The 15,390-nt window shown below is 43.3% G+C and overlaps 1 long non-coding RNA gene across 1 annotated transcript in view; it reads right to left on the reverse strand.

Annotated features, from left to right (window-relative positions):
• Positions 1-15,390, reverse strand: part of LOC114221847 (uncharacterized) — a 458,960-nt gene that overhangs the window by 158,314 nt on the left and 285,256 nt on the right. The window lies entirely within an intron of this gene.

Genomic DNA, 15,390 nt, shown 5'->3' on the forward strand with positions numbered 1-15,390 from the left:
AAGAAATGAATGGATCACCACATCAAAAACTAATGATGTATTGTATGGTGACTAACATAACATAATAAAGTTAAAAAAAAAAAGAAATGGATGGAAGAGACATTTTGACTAAGAAATGAGATTTTAGCTTCAGGGTGGCCCCTGGCCTGCATTGCGTCTGCATATCACACAACTGTGCCACCCCTTGTGCGCACACTGGAAGCGTTTCCGTCATTTTGCTGGAGGGAAAAAACAACTGCTCTCTTGGTTTCCTGATCTTCAATAGGGGTAGTGTCTGCTTAGGCCCTCCTTGGTCCCGGACAACCACAGTAACCAGGTGCTGGCCTTAGAGCCCCGTCCTCAGATCAACCCCCACTGACCAGCCCCCACTGACCTCAGCAACCTGAATCCCCACTTTCTTTATCCCAAAGACAAGGACAGCATGGCATCTACCTGCCAGGGCGCTAGGAGAAGGAACCCGGATGGCGGGGACATGGTGCCCAGTAAGCAGTGCTGGTGTTTCTGTGGCGGGGGGCTCTCCCAGGAGGCCCACCAAACATGGTGCCAAACCTGGGGGCCCCTGCCACTCTAGTGGCCCCACGCCTCCCTCCTCCACCTGTCCTGCAGCCCCACAGCCACTCACAATCTCACTGGCCAGCCCACACGATTCCCCTGCCATCCGAACAGAGGATGCTGAAGCGCCCATGGTCACACAGCCCAGAAGGAAGAGATGCGGCACCACAAGAATCCCTGATTGGCTTGGCTGCATGGGGACTGTCACCTCGGCAGAGGTGCCCCACTGGCCTCATGCGTGTCCTCATCCCCCTAGAATCGAGCATACATCAGACATTTAGCCATGTGTGTGACCTTGCAAGTCAGCTTCCTAGGCAACAGCTGACCTCCCAGCCCAAGACTGACACATCCAAGAACATCCCCATCCCCAAGAGATATCAAAGATGCTTTAAAAAACTCTTCCCCACATTAAAAGCATTCTGAGTTTTAAAAAACCCACGTGAAGAATATTGAGTAAATGTATTAAAACAGATTTCTTTTTTTAAAGATTTTATTTTTTATTTATTTCAGAGAGAGCAAGAGAGATCACAGAAGGAAAGAGTGAAGCAGACTCCCCGCTGAGCAGGGAGCCCAATGTGGGACTCGATCCCAGGACCCTGAGACCATGACCGGAGCTGAAGGCAGATGCTTAACCGACTGAGCCACCCAGGCGTCCCTTTTAAACGAGATTTCTTAATTTCCCTTAAGTAACTATGAAAACACACAAATGGAAAAAAAAAATGTGCTTCTACTGTAGAACTAAGGAGGCATTTAGTGAAAAGAACCCAGGCTTCGGAAGCCAGAATTACATCCCAGCAGGAGCCCCGGCCCCCCACCCTCAGAGGGGGGGCAGACAGAATGTATGGGACGTGCCGGTACCGACCCCACTTCAAGGGGGCTGTTAACACATGGATGTTGTTTGTATAACTAATGTAACTTAGGGGCCATGCATTCCGCCAAGAGGGAATGTCAAAAAGAAGTGACATTCGGGTCCACCTGCCCTGCCACCTTCTGAGCCCAAACATCCGAAAGTAGGACAAGACAGTGGCTGCCTCCGCTCTCCCAGCAGGTCACCCACCGCACACACACAAGGCAAGCGTGCCTCTCTGAGAAATGGGTGGTTAGCAGGATTTCGTCTCAAGGGTGCCTGGCTGATTTCCTTCATCTCCAACAGCACCTGTTGGTCCCCAGAGCGAGAGAGCCTCTGTCAAAGAAGCCGTGCTCACCGGGGCAGGGACATCAGAGTGAGCTCCAGACACAGCTGCGACGTGGGAGGGTTGCCGTCTGCCAGCGGCGTGAAGGACACAGCGATGTCCCCTCACGTCCAGGCCCAAGGAGTCTGGGGCGGTGGGTCTCAAACTTTCTAAGCTGGGTTTTAGATAAAAGCTTCTCCATATCATGGACTGCTGTGGGGAAAATGAAGACGATGAGGGCCCCTGGGAGGCCTTCCAGAACCTCTGGGGATCCGCGGATTCAGTTTACAAACCAGGACCTGAGACTGCCCTGGGGGGGAGCTGGCGTGCGGGGGGTGCTCCAGGCTCACCAGCACACTTCCGAGATCAGGGGCTAAGGACTGAAGCTTACCCCCTGCGGCCCTCGCCTTTTCAGAGCCAAGCCTGGGTCAGTCTCTCTTTAAGAAACACAGAAAATGCTTTAACGTGTGCCTCACGATGAAATCCCACGGCCGGAAAGAATAAGAATAATATCCCAGGGATTTGGAAGAAAAAGTCTGCTGGACCACGTTTATGACAAAAGAATATTTCATAAAACATCAGATTCAGGCTTCCAATAATATTCAAGAGGGTATTACAATAAAGAGCGGAGAGCAGGCAGACCTGAGAAGACACTGCAAGGAAAGCAGAAACAGCAAATTAAAGTCTGCAATGGCGCAGCAGAAATGACGACAGGAGAAGAGACATAGAACACTCCACGGTGAGGGTAAGAATGAGAAGCAGAGAAAAACGACCACTTTTGGTTTCCCAAAAAGAAAAGAGAAAGGAGCAGAAATAGGGTCAGGTTACACGGGTGCCCTCCTGGCCGGAGGTGCTGGCCACACACACCACACCTGCCCACGTTGCTCCCAGAGTCACTCTGCTGTCCCCAGGGAGGCAAATGGAACAGTATCCTCAACATGCAGGATCCTCAGAAGATGTACTACCCTTACACTGTGACCAGGAACCTCATCCCGCCATGTTCATGACCGAGGGCTAAGTCAAAATGAAGGACATAAAAATGGAGAGATTAAAGAACACGTGATAAGCATCAAAATTAAGTAGTTGTAACTATGAAGTGACTAGTTTTGTAGTTATTTAATGAATGCATGGAAAAAAAGGCCTTTGTTAACTAGGGAATATTATAAAGAATTAAAATACTATATTAAATTAATAAAAATTGGTAAGTAAGTCAGACAAAGCAAAATTGCTAAATGTTTTGCTTTGCATATAACTAATGATAAATTCTATTTTATCAACTACCAATTTGGCAAATGTATTAATCAGCTTTTTCTCTGTTCACACTGTGTAGGTAACAAACACAAAATTTCAGTGGCTTACTATATCAAACATTTATTTCCTACTCATGGGTCTACAGCACACAAAAATCTGAGAAAGTGCTAGATTTGTTGGAGAAAGTGAATACAACCCTAATGTCAAAAACTGACAAAGAGAAGGGGAAACTACATATTTATTTTTTTTTAAAGATTTTATTCACTTATTTTACAGAGAGAGACACAGCGAGAGAGGGAACACAAGCAAGGGAAGTGGGAGAGGGAGAAGCAGGCTTCCCGCTGAGCTGGGAGCCCGATGTAGGGCTTGATCCCAGGACCCTGAGATCATGACCTGAGCGAAAGGCAGACGCTTAATGACTGAGCCACCCAGGCGCCCCGGGAAACGACATATTTAAAAATAAAAGTAAAGGGGCACCTGGGTGACACAGTTAGTTAAGCGTCCAGCTCTTGATTTTGGCTTAGGTCATGATCTCGGGGTCATGAGATCGAGCCCCGCGCTGGGCTCTGCACTGGTTGTGGAGTCTGCTTGAGATTCTCTCTCTCCCTCTGCCCCTTCCCTGCTCACATGCAAACTGTCTCTAAAAATAATAATAATAAAATAAAAATAAAAATAAAAATCACTGGAAGACATTAGCAAAACAAACAAAATAATCAACAGGATATTAATAAAATAATCTTGCAAAACCAAGAAGTTTTATCAGAAAATACAGAAATTTTACATTAGCTGATAAAGAAAAGCCCGTCATTTTTCAGTAACATGAGAAGTGTGCTTATGTGTAGGTTTTATAAGTGGATTTTTCCAATTTAATGCTTAGTAATATTTTGATCTAAAATATTAAATTTTTATATCCTAAAACAGTGTCACCCAGGTATTATTAAAATGGTAGTGTAAGTGCCAAATAATACAAGTCAAAATCAGTACATTTGGGACAAAAGTAAGATCTGGTAAAATGCTATGGTTATTCAAATATCTCATTATATTTATTGTACTTAAGTTGAAGCTTTAAAATTAAAAATAAGCAAAGAACTTTTCATTTTCATAGCATGCACATTCATTCATACAACAGCACATGTGTGCATGTGCACACACGTGCGCACACACACACACACACATACACACACTCACATTTATTCCTATGGGGAAATTATTTTTGAATAACATAACTTTTAAAACCCCCAATGTTATTAATGTTTACAAAGAAATGGACATTCTCAGACATTACATGGGAGGGTAAACAAGCAAACCCTTTCATAAAATAATCCGTGAGTATGTAAAAGGAACTTTAATACCCAGCTATCTCATGGTTTCTACTTCCAGAAAATTGGAAAAAATACTCCTCTCAGCCATATTTATAGTAGAAAAATTAAGCATAAACACAAATCATATGTCTGATTAAAAGGAAAAATAGTTAACCAAATTAGAAAACATACATAGGATATAATATTACGTGATTGTTAGAAATGATGCTGGTTTTTGAAAGAAAGAAAAGAAAAAAAAATCAACAGAGCACCAATGAGCTATGGAACAACTCGAGCAGCCTAATATATATGTTTTCGGAGTTCCCTAAGTAGACTGGGGTGGGGAACAGCAAAAATATTTGAAGAAAAATGGCTGAAAACTTTCCAAATTTGATGAAAACTATAACCCTATTAATCCAAAAAGCCCAACGAAACCACAATCAAAAGGAACATGAAGAAAAGTACGCCAAGGTATATATAATTAAACTGCTCAAAACCAGTAATTAAGAGAAAATCTTAAAAACAACCAGAGGGAAAGGGCACATTATGCACTGAAAAATGAATATAAGGACAATGGCAGATTTCTTGTCAAAAGCAATGCGAGAGAGAAGACAGCACAGCGACACCAATAAAAGGCATAAAGGGAAAAGTAAAGCCGTCAACCAAGGATTCTATGCCCAGCAAACCCAAAGGCAGAAACCAAGGCAAAATTGAAAGGTTTGCAGACACACAGAAGTTGAAAGAATTCATCACCAGCAAACTGATGCTACAACAAATTCAGGCAGAAGGAAAATGACAACAGAAATAAAGACCCACAGAAAGGGATGAAGAAGACTGCACATGGTAACCAGCTCAGGAAGTATAGAAGAGTTTTTCTTGTTATTTAAATCTCTTCGAAAGATAATTAACTATTTTGACAAAAGCCTGTATTGTGGGGTTTATAACATATGAATCACTCAAGTGTATGACAGAACAGCATAAAAGCCAGGAGTGAAGAAATGGACATGTGCTATGGTAAGGTTCCCATGCTCTATAACGTGGTACAGCTTCACTTGAAGAGGGACCGTGATAAGTTAATGAGACATACTACAAACCCTAAGGCAACCACTAACAGAAAAAAAAAAAAACCAAAGACTTACAGCTAATTAGCCAACAAATGATACAAATAGCAATATGATAGTCTAAAATCTAACTATATCAGTACTCACATTAAAGGTGAAAATATCTATTTTAAAATATTTTGACAGACTGGATTAAAAAGGCAAGAGCCAACTGTACAATGAGGACAAGAAACACACTTTAAATATAAAGACACATAAGTTAAAAGTAAAGGGATGAAAAAAATTATAACAAAGAACAAGACTGGAGGCTATCACTACCTGATTTCAAGACATTATAAAGTTATAGTAATTAAAATAGTGTAATATTGGCATAAAGAATTAGATCAATTGAACAAAACAGACTCCAGAAATAGATCTACATATATATGGACAACGCAAGTGAGTTCTGACAAAGATACAAAGGCAATAAAGTAAAAAAACGGTAGTCTTTTCAAAAAATGGTTGTAGAATAACTGGATATTCATATGCAAAAAATAAAAAGAACTACAAGCCATACATCATAATGTATACAAAAATTAACTAAAAGTGGATAACAGACCTAAATATAAAACCTAAAATTACAAAACTTCAAAGGAAAACATAAGATAAAAATCCTTGTGATTTTGAGTTAGACAAAGATTTCTCAGACACGACACTCCCAGCACAATGCATAAAAGAATAAATTTAAAAATAGGACCTCATCAAAACTTAAAGCCTCTGCTATTCAATAGACACTGTTAAGAAAATTAAAAGACAGACTTGGAGAAAATATTTGCAAAGTATATATCTGAAAAAAGAACTCATATCCAGAATGTATAGAGAACTCTCAAAACATAACAATCAAAAAAAGGTAGAAAAAAAAGTGGGTACAAAAATATGCCCACATTTCACCAAGGAAGATATACAGATGGCAAATTAGCACACTAAAAGATGTATAACATCATCTTACTGGGCATCATTAGTTACTGGACAAATGCAAATGAAAACCACAGTGAGAAACCACCTGTACCTAATAGAAAGGCTAAAATTAATGACTGACACCTTAATGACTGGCCAAGCATTGGAGAGACTGGAGAAACGGGAATTCTTATACATCACTGCTGGGAATGAAAAATGGGATAACCATTTCGAAAACCGTTTGGCAGTCTCTTAAAATGTGGCACGTGTAGTACCATGGGGTCCAGCTGCTCCCCTCGCAGGTAATTCTCATAAGAAATGAAAGCACACATCCATACAAAGACTTGTACATGATTTTTCAGAGCAGTTTTATTTACAATAGCCAAACACTGGAAACAACCCAAATGTTCCTTAGCAGGTAAGTGGATGAACTAACTGTGATATATCTAGTCCATGGGAACACTACTTGGCAATAAGAATGAACAACTCAACACCAAAAAAACATAAATAACCCAGTTTAAAAATGGCAGAAGACATGAACAGACATTTCTCCAAAGAATACAGACAGGAGCACCTGGGTGGCTCAGTTGGTTAAGGATCTGACTCTTGGTTTCGGCTCAGGTCATGATCTCAGGGTCGTGAGATTGAGCTCCGTGGGCGAGGGGAAGCTTTCAAAAGTGCTGGACTTGTTCATTGTCCTGATTGTGGTGACGGTCTCACAAGCTCACACACACACCACAACACACAACGCTGCACACTGTGAATGTGGCCATTTATGGCATATCAGTGATACCTGGACAAAGCTGTTCAACAATGCTTATGAAAAGAATAAATGTTATTTTGTAAATAAGTCTTGCAAACTCTGCAACAGCATTGTAAAATGTTACGAGAAAGAAACAGATATCGACATGTTACATAAAGTTTGGATATTTTATGTAATTTTAAAAAGCAGCTTTATGTAGAAAAAGAAATGACTGAAAAATCGGAAGACGTGGACAGTGTTTCTGCATGTGGTGAGGCTGTGGACGGCATCTCCCTACATGTTTGGTCCTTTCTCTATGGCTCTTTGAGTCCCCACAGACCGGCCTGCTTCTCAGGAGAGAAAAGGTAGGGGGGAAAGGCGTGTTTTCATCTGAAACCAGAAGGGCAGGGTTGAGGTGTGGGCAGGAGCACGTTCCTGAAGCAGCGATGCTCAGAGCACAGAAAAGCATCAGCCTTCCCTCCTTTTCCTTTGAGCTGAGAAAACCTGCCCAGGCTGCCTCCACCTGGTCCGGCCACTGTGTCCAGTCTGCTTCTCTCTGCCGCAGCCCCAGCAGGCTCCCAAGGTGCCGGTCAGATGCAGGCCTGGGACCCCAGCTACCCACAGGCCTGTGGTCTCAATCAGCACCTGCAGTGACTGTGACTGACACCCTCGAGGAAAACAGAGGCATGCCCTCAAAAACACCTTCCCCCCGAGACTGATTTCAGACTCCCACGAACACCTCTCCCAAGTCTTCCTAGAACCCTGGGACAGGGCCCATGAGGTGCCCAGAGAGAGCAGTTTGTAAAGAAAACCAGGACAAAACATTTCCACCATCCCAAAGATGGTTTTCCACCCAGCAACACAAGCACTTGTTTCTGCTCTCGAATAAGAAAAACACACTGATTTTCCAAAGACAAAAAAAGGGAAAGTGATAAGACTCACTGATGAAGAACTTCATGCGGGACAGACACCAGGCAGAGTCCCTCGGATGTGTCAGCTCATTTTCCCTCACCGTTTGCTAGCTGGGTCTCCAGAACACAGACAGGGAAACTGAGGCATGGGAATGTTGACGTTAGCGGCAGCCAGTGGGGAGTCAGGACTGGGACCGCGGGAACCTGATTCCCACATCTGTGCCCTTATAAGCACTCTGAGCTCCCGTACATGTGATCCAGACCATGGACAGTGGGGACCAGTGCCTCCACCCTGTTTCATGTGACAGGGCTTGCCCCCTTCCCCTGTGAGAGGCTGTGGGGTACCTCAGCCGTGACTCCCAGAGGGCAGACGGCAGCGTCTCCGCTCCAAACAGACCTGTCTGTATTCACACACATCTCCCCACCTTCCACCCACACCACAGGCTTCTCCCACCCTCCTCTCCTTCTATATTTGTAATACTCTTCTGTTCCGTGATCCCCAGATTGACTGATTTGCTTGACCCTAGAATTAAAAAAAAAAAAGTTTCAGAATTGCTAATCCATACTTCCGTGAGAAATAAGCCCAAAATTAGATTTGAAATGTGTTTAAAGTTATTTTTGTCTGCAGCCCAAGGATGCAGAATCTTGGTCCTGTGTGCAGAAGTACCTGGGTTAGTTCCCTGGCTGTGTGCCCCACCCCCCACCTCAGGGTGATTATGTCCTTCATTTTCGGGAAAAAAAAAAATTAGCTTTATTTTCTTTCCGTGTTGCACCCTAGGTTATCCCTCCCATCACGGTAAGACAGGCACAGCCCCTCCCACACCTCTAGTCTTTTACCCCATCCCCTGCACCCCACGTAGGCACCAATTCCGTTGGTCCCTGGTTATCCCTTGTGTGCAGTTTGTTTCACAAATAAACAAAAGCATATATATTTTCTTACTCCCCTATTTTACTTACACAAAATAGCACAGCACCTTCTTCACTTTGCTTTGTTTTTTACTTAATAACACCCCCTGGCGATCGCTCCAATCCCTTTATAGGAAGTTTTTCATTGGTTTTTGTTATTGAAGTATAACCAAAATACAACATCCCACCAGGTACAGGTGTATACGTCATGGTTTGGATGTGTCCGGGGCGATTCAGCTACCCTCCTGCATATGAGCATATAGATTGTTTCCAATATTGTATAATCATAGACGGCGTTGCAATAATAACCTTGCAAGTGTGTATTTTTATATGTTTGGAAGTGTATCATCAGCGTGACTTTCTAGAACTGAAATCCAAAAGGAGAACACAAATGCGGTTTTTCCAGCCATTGCCAAATCCCGTTCCATAGGGTTGTAACAATTTGCATTCCTTCCGGCAGCGAGCGAGGGTGCCTGTTTCCCCAAAGCCACGCCAACAGAGTGGGGAATTTAACACTTCTGTCAGTCGGTGAAGTGAGAAATGTCATGTCAGTGAACTTTCAATTTGCATTTATTTCATTATAAGGTTGAATCTTTTCATACCTTGAAAGGCAGCGCTCAGCCCCCGCTCCACTGTCACATGCGAGGGGTGGCGCTGCACACTGTGGGCCCCCGGGACGGGCTCCTGACTGTCTCGGAACACGTCTCCCGCGTCCGTAAGTAGCAGGCTGTGGGACCCAAGCGTCCGCATGTCAGCATGGTAGTCAAGTGTCTATCAACAACTACGTTCTTGAGTATTTTTGTAACTAATTATTAAATTTTGTAAGTGACTCCTTCAAAACCATGGGGTTTTCCCTTAGATCTATTAATATATATTGCATTCTGTCCATGGATTCACTAATATTAAACCAAAATTGCACTAATAGAACAAAAAATCTTACTTCGTGTGGGATGTCATTTTCTTAAAGTTGTATTAGACTCTGCTTATTTCTGCTTCTGTCTTTATTATTTCCTTCCTTATGAATCCTTTTGGTTTGCTTCATGGTTCTTTTTCTAGCTTTTTTGAGAAAGAGAATTCATTCATTCTTTTTTATTCTTTTACTTTTATTTATAAAGACATTTAAGCTTTAAGTTTTTCTCTGACAATGGTTTTAAATACATACCACGGATTCTGATACGAGGTTGTAGGGGCCCCCGTGGGCAGCCCCAGGACGGGCCGCTTCCACAGGAAGACTACCCAGCAGCCTCAGGACCAGCTCTTTCCTTCCCCTGCGACCGCCTAAGAAGAATCCCGATGAGGACCTGCTCCAGGAGGAGCGCGGCCGGCGTGGGTGACCGCACTGAGGGGAACCAGGTCAGGTGGACGGGCGGTGGGGGGGGGGGGGGCCCGAGCAGGGCCTGTCAGATTCCCAGCGGCCCACCACGTCCCGGCGGCAGCAGACGTCTGTGAACCAAACACTGACTTTCTCACCCTCCTGGGCATCGCATTCCTTCCCTCTGACGTCCCAGACCCCCGGCCCCTTCTCCTGAGTTCACGATGACACGGGGACCTCCTTGTGCCCGAGGGTCTCTGGAACCTCCACGTGTGGGGGGGTTCCCTGCACGCACCCCATTACATTCGACTTCCTCCCGTGAATCTGGCTCATGTCCGTGTGACTCTTAGTCCAGCCAGAAGCACCCGGAAAGGGACGGGGGTTCTTGCTCCCCAACACAGTATTTTCATTGTCATTATTTTTTGTGAATTCTGTAATTTGGGTTTGTATTCTCCCTTCATTCAGGAGTTGATAGGGTTTTAAAGTTTTGATGGAAGGGCTTTTTTATTTCGTTAATGCTTTCTGCCTTCATTGCACTTTGATCCAAAAGTGTTCTCTGAAAAATTCCTACCCCATTAAACTTAATATTGTTTTCTTTGCCACCTGACAAGTAGTCAGTTTTTGTTAACATTTCCTGTGTGTTTTATGTGAATAGCGCTAATTATTAGAGTGTAAATTATAACATTTCCAAAAATCTACCTTATTATGTCTTTTACATCTTCCATATTCTAACTGATGTTTTGAGCTCTTTCTCTGTCCTATATGAGAGCAAGGTCCTAAAGACTCCATGTCTGTGTAAGTCCGGCCAGAAGCACCCAGAAGGGGTAGTCTTTGCCTTTCAATGTTGGTTCTTTTGCCATGTGGTATATGAATATTCATAATTATTAGAACCTCTTTGTGAATTGTGGCTTTTAGCCGTAAAGGGTATCCTTCTTTGTTGCAGGTATTACTGCTTTGTGTTTGGCGTTTACTGGTCCAGTGAAAGTACCACTACCTGACCTTCATTTCAACACATAGCACGTCTCTGCACATGGGTTTACTTTCACCACCCTTGAACCTTTCTGTGGTAGGTGAGTCTGCCGCATGCAGAACACTTCTGAGACTTCCTTTCTGAAGCAAACTGGAAATAGTTTTCTCTTACACAGTGGGTTAAACCCATTCACCTGTATTGATAAGACTGATACGTTCGGTTTCAACCCTGTTATTTTTTTAACAGCTTTACTGAAATATAATTTACACATCATAAAATTTACCTACTCTAAGTATAAAATCCACTGATATTTTAGTAAATTTACAGAGCTGTATAATCAACACCACAATCCAATTCTAGAACATTTCCATCACCCCTAAAAAATAACCGCACGGCCTTCTGAAGTTGATCCCCCTTCCTGTCCTCAACACAGGCACAGGTAACTCTACTTCATGTCTCTACAGATTTACCTTTTCTGGATATTTCATATACGTGGGATCACACAATATTTGGTATTATTTGCCTGGTTTCTTTCACTCAGAATCATGTTTTTTAGTTCATCGTATTGTGGCAAATACTACTCTATCTTTTGTCTTTGTGAACAGTGTTCCATTGTACAGACAGACCACAGCGTATGTATTTACTCACTAGTTGATGCAAACGTGGGTTCTTTCCACGTTCTGGCTATTATGAGTGATGCTGCTAGAAGCATCCACATGAAAGACTCTGTGTGCAAATATGTCTTCATCTCTCTTCGGTATCTCTGAGTACAATTTTGGGGTCTTGTAGTGAATACATGTTTAACGTTTTAAGCCACTGCAAAACCCCATTCCGGAGTCACTTACACCAGTGACACTCCCACCAGCAGAGGAAGTCCCCTCTCCTGTGTCTCCAGAGACACCTCACCAACTCCTGTTCCTACCACCTTTTGGATTTGGAGCCATTTTAGTGAGTGCGTGTGTTAAAGGGTGCCTCGCTGTGATCTTAATTTGCATTTCACTAATGACTAACGCATTCATTGTCTTTTTTATGTGATTACTGGCCATTCATATGTCTACTTTGGAGAAATTATTCAAGCCTTTTATTCACTTTTAATTTTTTTTTGTCTTATTATTGAGTTGTAAGAGTTCTTTAGACATTTTGGATATAAAGCTTTTGTCAAATATATGAGTTGCAAACATTTTTGATTGTCTTTTTATTTTCTTAATGGTGTGTTTTGACATGCCAAAATGTTTAATTTTAATGAAGTCCTATTTATCATTTTTTTTCCTTCATGAATGTGTGTGGTGTTTTATCTAAGATATCTTTGCCTAACTCAAAACCACGAAGGCGTTTCCCTTTAAAATTTCTTTTAAAGATTTTACAGTTTGGGACACCTGAGTGGCTCAGTAGGTTAAGCATCTGACTGTTGATTTTGGCTCAGGTCATGCTCTTAGGGTCCTGGGTGGAGCCCCATGTCAGGCTGTGCTCAGCAAGGAGTCTGCTTGGGAGTCTCTCATTCCCTCTGCCCCTCCTCCTGCTCTCTCTCCTAATAAATCTTTTTTAAAAAAAAGATTTTATAGTTTTAGATCTTACACTCAGATCTATGATCCATTTTGAATTACTCTTTGTGACTGGTGTGACAAAGGGGTCTAAATTTGTCTTCGTGAACGTCTGAGCACCATTTGTTGAAACAATATATTATTTGGGCATCATAATTATTGTGTGGTATATTTTTGTTGTTTTGCTGTTTAAGTGATGTGTTTTCTTTGCTTTTTTATTTCAATTTTATTTATTTTGGTATGGATGACAGTTCATATTTTTGTTCTGGATGTCTTGTTTGTATTCACACCTTTTTAAATTGTCTTATTCTCATTGAATTGTTTCAAGTCCTGTTTTTAAATGTCCCTTTCATAGTACTTTTGTGCAGATAAAAACAGTCTGTGCTTCTGCATTTATATAGACAAAGCTGGGGACTCTGTGGGGTTTATGAGACACTTGGTTCAAATTACCCCTTTCTGTTCTCTCCCGGCACAGTGAGGTGTGAGTCCCTACCGAACGGATCAGCATCCTCACTTGGCAGTGGCCATGAAGGGAGGCAGTACCTTGACTTTGCTTTCCTTCTGGGGTCCCATATGCCCTCGCTTCTTTTTCCCTTCGTGGTATAACATTCACCTCTCCTTTTTTGTTGCCCCAGTTCTTCCCAGAGCATCACCTTCTCAAGGTGGCTTCCTCGCATCCAGAGCTCAGTTTTAAGCATCCTCTCTATAGCGGGTACTTTGATCCACCAAAGAACTTTGTATTTTCATACTGAGGGTGCCTTTCTCTTTCCAGCAGTGACTTCAGGTCAACTTCAGAACCACCACGAGGTCCCCTCTGCCCTTGTGAACTGCACATTTTCTATGCAAAGACTGAAGCTGGGGGGAGGGGCCCACTCTTTGCATTTGGGGCTTCTGTTCTTAATTACAGAGATTTTTTTTGGGGGGGAATCATTCTGTGTCTTCCAGTTATGCTGAGGACATTGGTTTTGCAAGGTTTTATTGTTTTCCTTATTCCTCTTTATTTTACTTAGGGGATGCACTGTATGTTTCAGATTCACACAGTCACCACTGCCTCCACTACCCGGAATTCCCAATAAACGTACTTATTTTTTAAAACTCCAGCTTATAATGGAAAAGAAATACACGCATTTGTCCAATATATAGGACTATACTCAAGACTCTTAAAATAAAAAATTTTGTCTTGTGCATCACTTAAAATCATCCCTCCAGCTCCACACTGGGAAACCCCGCCCACCCTTCCACGGTTCTCGTTCCCTTAATGCCCTCCCCCCACCCCATCCACACCTCTTAAAGCCAAGTTTGCCTTTCGAGGTCCTCCTTAGTGGCCACATCCTCTGTAAAGCCCTCCCTGAGAACCATCTGGGATGTCCTCTCCTAGGGAATTCCCTCTGCAACTTTGAGTGTTATTTTTTAGAGAGTTTATTTCATCTCTTCCTTGAGGATAATCATTTGTCTTACGACCACGCTGTTTTGCCTAAGTTTGACACCCAACCACTTAGCACACAATCAGTACTCAACACGTGCTCTTGAAATAAGCTCCTTCCCTGCTGCCCCCGAACAGCCAGGAAAGAACCAACACTGGTGAACATTCAGGATGACCGCTGTATGTGACGCCACCTTCCTGAATGATGTGCCCACTTCCACCAGTGGTTGTGGGTCTTTCCAAACCTCCTGCCCTGCTGTCCATGAGCACAGGGCATGAATGTTAGTACAAAAGCAGTAACTATCTCTGAGACAAGGGAAGGACAGAGGAAAGAAGGAAGCAGATGGTGAGCATCCACAGCATAAGCAAGGGCACTGCCACGAGTTGTGCCAGACATCCAAGCTGGCCCATGTCTCCCATCCATGAGCAATCCCAGTATGAAGGCATCTTTGATTCAGAGCTGGCTGACCTCAATACTAGACCAGGTAAGTACATGACTCGGAGACATGCTGAGCAAAAACAGTTTCCTTTGAATAAAAATTTTCCTGAGTTTACCAGCATATGATTTCTAAACAGATTATGGGGACATTTTTAAACCCTTACCTAATAACAGCTGAAAACCCCTGTAGACAACTGACCATGTGGCCTAGCTCAGCCTCCCCGGGAGCCATCCCAATTGGAAAGGCACCTTGTGTTGTGCATATAGAAGGAATCCTAGAATGTCAGAGCTAGAAGAGGCCTGGGCAAGCATGTGTCCAGTCCCCTCACCTCGGAGATGATAAATTTGAAGCCCACAGGGCTTCAGATCCAAGCTCTCGTTCCAGCCCAAGCAATGCCCACCCGCTGCTACAGCTAGGTCCCCCAGCTTCTCGCCTCTGCTGGGACCTCCTGATCACTACCCTGTACCCCTTGACCCCTTGTGGAGCACCACCAAGGCCATCAGCTGGTCTTGGTCATGGTGCACTCATGAAGGTGTGCAGATGGAGCCATGTGCGCCAGGTGTGGGGGCCAAGGGAGAGGCAGCATCACTTCCTGTGCCCAGCCTCATACCACCTGGGGGGGGGGGTTCCCTGTGGGTGGGAGACCCAGCCTATTTTATGTCACAAGCCCTTCCTGTAGAGGAGTTTATGACCAGGCAATGAATGGCTAGGCACAGAAGATGAGGCAGGAACTTAAGAAATTGGACTTCCATTGAAAAGAATAAAAAAAACTTCATTTTGGTTCCTTCCTCCTTTTCAGTGGTTGGGGTGACAGTTTGCTCTTTACCTGTATTACACTTTAAGTATAGAAAATGTTGTAGTGCGCCTTACCT

Source organism: Eumetopias jubatus, unplaced genomic scaffold (assembly GCF_037043125.1).
Source record: "Eumetopias jubatus isolate StellerSeaLion01/CBP00866 unplaced genomic scaffold, mEumJub1_p1.0 scaffold_17, whole genome shotgun sequence".
Classification (NCBI taxonomy): domain Eukaryota; kingdom Metazoa; phylum Chordata; class Mammalia; order Carnivora; family Otariidae; genus Eumetopias; species Eumetopias jubatus.